Here is a 6,054-nt window from a genome sequence, read left to right as displayed (position 1 = left end):
GCCTAAAGTCAAGCCTTTCCAAAGGGAAAAGAGGATAAAGTACATCTCTACTGCACAGCTCTCAACTTCTGGCATACGTTACAAGCTAAAACATCCTCCTTTTGAAATACTCCTTAGTGTGCGGTAAAGGGCTATGCTCCTGACGGCAGGCTGGTTCAGCGGTGTGATGGTGGACCACCCGCTTTGGATTGGCTGAGTGTCAGAGTGGAATAGAGTCTGCTCCTCCACACTGTTTACATTTCTGCTCACGAGTAATAGCTTTGTCTTTGCTTTTACCTTTGCCTCCTTTCAAAGCAGTGCCAGTCACATGAGCTGCAGCACAAGGGTGATTTAATAAAGTAAAACAGTTCCATGGGCTGGCCTCATGCTCCCCAACTCTGAGCATGTACATTAGCCTTGGGGCTGTGGTTCTGTGTTTTTTAATATCACAAGGCCTTAAACAACACCGTAAACATAGTTGTGGATGGAGATTTGGTGACTCTGAATATGCAAACTGCAGGTTAATGCTGATTTGGTTGCTTTCTGGTGTTGATATTCAGAGGATTGTTACTTCCCCTTTAAGGAAAGTAGCAATAGTTGTACTGTATTCACTCAGGTGATTGTACTCACGTATAAATACTAAATTTTTTGTGCTTTATGGGAACAATGTTAAATCTATGCCATTTTACTCCTCCATTTTTCTCCACTCTGTTTCATTATGCTCTTCATATTTATTTCCTAATTCATTTTTTAATATTTTATCTCATTCAGTTTCAATGTGGGGCGGCACGGTGGTGTCGCAGTCACACAGCTCCAGGGACCAGGAGGTTGTGGGTTCGATTCCCGCTCCGGGTGACTGTCTGTGAGGAGTGTGGTGTGTTCTCTCTGTGTCTGCGTGGGTTTCCTCCGGGTGACTGTCTGTGAGGAGTGTGTTGTGTTCTCCCTGTGTCTGCGTGGGTTTCCTCCGGGTGACTGTCTGTGAGGAGTGTGTTGTGTTCTCCCTGTGTCTGCGTGGGTTTCCTCCAGGTGACTGTCTGTGAGGAGTGTGTTGTGTTCTCCGTGTCCGCGTAGGTTTCCTCCGGGGTGCTCCGTTTTACTCCCACAGTCCAAAAACACACGTTGGTAGGTGGATTGGCGACTCAAAAGTGTCCATAGGTGTGAGTGTGTGTGTGTTGCCCTGTGAAGGACTGGCGCCCCCTCCAGGGTGTATTCCTGCCTTGCGCCCAATGATTCCAAGTAGGCTCTGGACCCACCGCGACCCTGAACTGGATAAGGGTTACAGACAATGAATGAATGTTTCAATGTGCTGCTCTGTGATTGGTCACAATTCTCACTAATGTTCACACTCATTCTGATAGGTGCTGGAGGTTTTATTTAGTTGTTTATTTTACCTTTAAGACGTTAAGAACAAATTCCTATTTACAGTTGCAGCCAGCAGTAGATGCCACTTGAGAGAAAGGGAAATATATATTTAAAAATAGGAGGGTGGGGGAGGGTTTGAATAGCTCCAATGCAGTTCTAGAAGTTATTCAGTGCTTAAGTAGTTTTCAAGATCTTGCTTCTGTATTTCTGATTTAGTTTTTTTTTTTCTTTTTTTTTTTTTTTTTACTTGTGTCATTATTTCAGCCAAGTAAAACCTCATTTACTTCAGCATAGATATAGACTTCTCTACCCACTTGTGTTGGCTCTGTGCTTAAATGTTATGCCAAATAATAATATCCACAACTATTACTTAATGGACCAGAATTGACTCTAGACCATCAGCTGAGAGACTGAAATCGCTTCAAATGGTTTCTCACATGTTGTCCCCCCCCCTCAGCTGGGCAGATCCTATTTCACAGAGGGACAAAGGAGGCAGCAGGAGTGGAAATACTGGTTTGCTGTTTGGGCAGTTTGATATGTTCCCAGAGGAAATTTTCATTGCTGAAATGCTGCTCTTTATTATTTCTGGATACTTAAAGGCTAAGCACCACTTAATGGACCTCCATGAATATTTCACATTATTGTAGTTACTGACAGATATAAGTATGAATTAAAATGAAAATAGCTGCTTAATTTGCTTTAAAACTGACAATTTTAGTAAATTGACGGAAAAACCCGAGCTCGCTACGGAAATTCTTGAACGCGACCGTGACGTCACTGGTGGACAACAGCTGAACAACGCCGCGGTAAAACACCGTTATGACTGACTGTTATGACAGTATCTAGCTAAATAACCAACATTATTCATGACAATAGCCTAGCAATAAGCTAAACTCAAATGTAGAGGTACCGTTATTCTTGTAAATGTGATCGAAGTCGAACTCGAATTCATCCGACACTATAAACCTCCGTAATGCAGCTACGTAGCCGAGTATAATCTGAGCACCGAGTTTAGCGAGTCAAGCTAACGTTAACTAACACCAACTAAAACAGGCGAAGTGAGTGTCCTTACCCTGTTTACCTCCATGTTACAGAGGCTCTTGAACACCTTTCGTTGGTGTCCTTACATGCCCATATTGTTGGAAAAGCGGCAGTGAAATGAGCTACAGATAACGGAGTGAGCGGATGGTCCTTTCCAAAGTGCCCGTTTAAAGTTGACAAATTTAGTCCATTTTCTGGATATTTTGGGATCTTTGGGTCATTTGTTCACAGATGTCCCACTGTACATTGAATTATTGCAGCCAAAAACAACACACCTTTTTGTCATTTTGCATTAAATTAAGTGCAGCTTCTACAGTTGTTGTCCACCATCTACGTCACAGGCAAGACGCCTATTAGAGTTTCCCAACACCGTTGGGGGGGGGGACAACGGTCTTTTAAACCTTATTCCTTCAATTAGTAAGAAATAACATGTTTTCTGACTCTCAATAAACACAGGTTAGGAACTCAAATTCCACTGTATTTATTTGTTTGACTCTTTCATATCGCTGCTGCTTAGCCTTTAACAGAGACTACCCTGCGAGAAATAGCTTTATGCAAAAGGAGACACGAGACACAGGAGAGATAAAGAACAGATAAGTGTTAAGTTTCTAGGAAACCTGAACGTAATTTGTGCTTTTTACAGAAGTCCCGATATAAACTCAAAACAAGACAAGAATCCTGGGCTGTTCTTCTCAGGAAACATATCTGAGCATCAGGACACTCCTTTGTCTTCTATCTCATCTCATTATGGTCCATAGAGAGACTACAGAGACACAGAGAAGATCTCGTTTTTGATGTTTCTTTCCTACAGATGCCTAATCGGTTTCTGCTTTTGAATCCAACAGGGCGTCTGAAATTAATTAAGAACGTTGACTGAGTGATGGTGTATTAGTCTAATAATTAGTGCATTTTAGCAGGACTCACTACGTATTAGCACTTAAGCGCCACCCAGCAGGATCACAGCTTTAACGTGTGATCAAATGCAAAGCAGTAATGGATCTCAGCCCGTTTTCTCATCGCACGCTCAAATTGATACAGCTCTCTGTGATAAAATATTCCAACCCGTCTAATCAGTGAAATCTGTACCACTCTGGAACGATGCAGTATTTCACTGTCAATATACATTCAACACAATTACAGTTTCTACTGTAAAACGAATGAATCTGTTGTTTTGCCCTTTTCTCATGTGTTCATCATGTGGTTTTCCAGTAAATAATAATATCAGAGTTGAAGTTCAAACTCCAGATTGGAGTCATGTGTTTCCTGTATCTGTCTCTGAGAAGACTGCTCCACCTTCTTGTTCTGTTTAAGAAAATGTCCCTGACTTCGTTAACAAAAACGATACACTTGAACACCACTTTAGAGACAAGAGGAAAGTCCTGTTAAAGCCTCCCCTTCAGTGAAAATTAAATGTAGTTTTTAACCTGTCCATGCTGTGTTTATGAGCTAAAGGTATCATGGGTGAAATGAGCAGTTAGTGCCACCCCTGAGCACATTACACTATTATAGTTGTCCAAAGGTTTGTAGACGGTTACACATCCAGTGTTCTTCTGAAATAAAGGGAATGAATGGACAGTTTGTGCACTTTTTCTTTCTAGATATTGAAACATTGCTGTGAGGATTTGATGTGGCAGCGTAGTAGATAATACCACTGCCCTTAACACAAAAGACGAAGGTTTGCACACAATACTACACAAATATACACTTAATTCTGTGTTATTATCTGTGTGATATGCTTTTGTATCATGGTTGAAACGGTAAAATGGCTCTGACTAAGGGGTCTCTCTCTCTCTCTCTCTCTTTCTCTCTCTCTCTCTCTGTCTCTCTCTCTCACTGTCTCTTTTTCTCTCTTTGTCTCTCTTTCTCTCTTTGTCTCTCTCTCTGTCTGTCTCTCTCTCTGTCTGTCTCTCTTTCTCTCTCTCTCTCTGTCTCTCTCGCTCTCTTTCTGTCTGTATCTCTTTCTCTGTCTCTTTCTCTCTCTCTCTCTGTCTCTGTCTCTCTGTCTCTCTTTCTCTGTCTGTCTCTCTCTCTCTCTCTGTCTCTTTTTCTCTCTCTCTTTCTCTTTCTCTTTCTCTCTCTCTCTCTCTCTCTCTCTCTCTCTCTCTGATATTATATACTGATCAAGGCAGGAGTATTGCAAATAATTAGTTACAGGTCAGTTTCCCTTTTCATTTATTCCTGCTGAATTCAAGGCACCAATACTCCCTCCACTCAAATCCAACAGCCCCCCAGCCCCCGGCAGTGGGTCCTGTTATAAACATTTAGAGGATTTGGCCTTTAGAGCTAACACTAAGTAAAAAGAATATGAACTCAAAGCTTAATTTAAGTTGCAGTACTTGAAAATATAATAATATATATTTTGTATTATATATATACAGCCCCCTTCAGACCTGAACATATTCAAACACTTTTAAAAATATAAAAATATAAATTCATGGTTATTTAAACATTAATAAACTGGGGGCGGTACGGTGGTGCCGCAGGTAGTGTCGCAGTCACACAGCTCCAGGGGCCTGGGTGGTGTGTTCTCCCTGTGTCTGCGTGGGTTTCCTCCGGGTGACTGTCTGTGAGGAGTGTGGTGTGTTCTCCCTGTGTCTGCGTGGGTTTCCTCCGGGTGACTGTCTGTGAGGAGTTTGGTGTGTTCTCCCTGTGTCTGCGTGGGTTTCCTCCGGGTGACTGTCTGTGAGGAGTGTGGTGTGTTCTCCCTGTGTCTGCGTGGGTTTCCTCCGGGTGATTGTCTGTGAGGAGTGTGGTGTGTTCTCCCTGTGTCTGTGTGGGTTTCCTCCGGGTGCTCCAGTTTCCTCCTACAGTCCAAAAATACACGTTTGTAGGTGGATTGGCGTCTCAAAAGTGTCCGTGTGTGTGAGTGAATGAATGAATAAACTGGCTGAATGGTGTATTTTTATTTTTTATTTTTTATTTTTTGGTTTGGTATAATAACAGTTTCATGAGAATATCATGAATACACAAATGAAAGACCTCCTAGTTCTTACACTCATTGTCTTTTTATCAGCGCCACTGATTTTTGAACACTTTATAGCTCTCTAATTACAAACTGATGTCCCTCTGTTGTTCTGCAAACATTGCTAGTCCTCACTGATCTTCAGAGGCTAGGGCCCTGGTAAGACCACTACAGACCTACTATGAGTCCTGTTGTTTTAGCTTACAGATGCCTACATACAGAGTGAGGACAGTAACGCTGGTTATGTATTACTATCGGGCCAAACTAGCAATCTGCTGCTGTATGGAATGACTGTATGATGTGTGAAATGTTAGAATATGTGCAATATTAAAAAGACTGATATATCAGAAGCGACCTCAGCAAGGCAGCAAATGAAATGCAATACTGTGAGAGTGAGTGAGTGTAATGTATTGAAATATATTTCTCTCTCTCTCATCTGCATTCATACTTATTTCCCTCACTGACAGAGAAAACATCTTCCATCACAGCCCTCATACGGGCAGCAGTAGAAACTCTGTCTGTCGCTCCCTGTACTCCTCGTTCTTTAGATTGTCTGTTCATGAACTGAGAATGGGAATGCAGCATCAGACAGCACTGCCTGTGACGTTACTCAAACACCGTTTTAAACATTGTTACCACAAACAAATTTTGCTGTGTGTGTACAGATGATTATCATCATGTCAGACAAGAGCCAGCATGTTGATACAGCG

The sequence above is a fragment of the Hoplias malabaricus genome, chromosome 1 (genome assembly GCF_029633855.1).
Source record: "Hoplias malabaricus isolate fHopMal1 chromosome 1, fHopMal1.hap1, whole genome shotgun sequence".
NCBI classification, from domain to species: domain Eukaryota; kingdom Metazoa; phylum Chordata; class Actinopteri; order Characiformes; family Erythrinidae; genus Hoplias; species Hoplias malabaricus.
The sequence above is the reverse complement of the archived record's forward strand: the minus strand, read 5'-3'. Positions refer to the sequence as shown.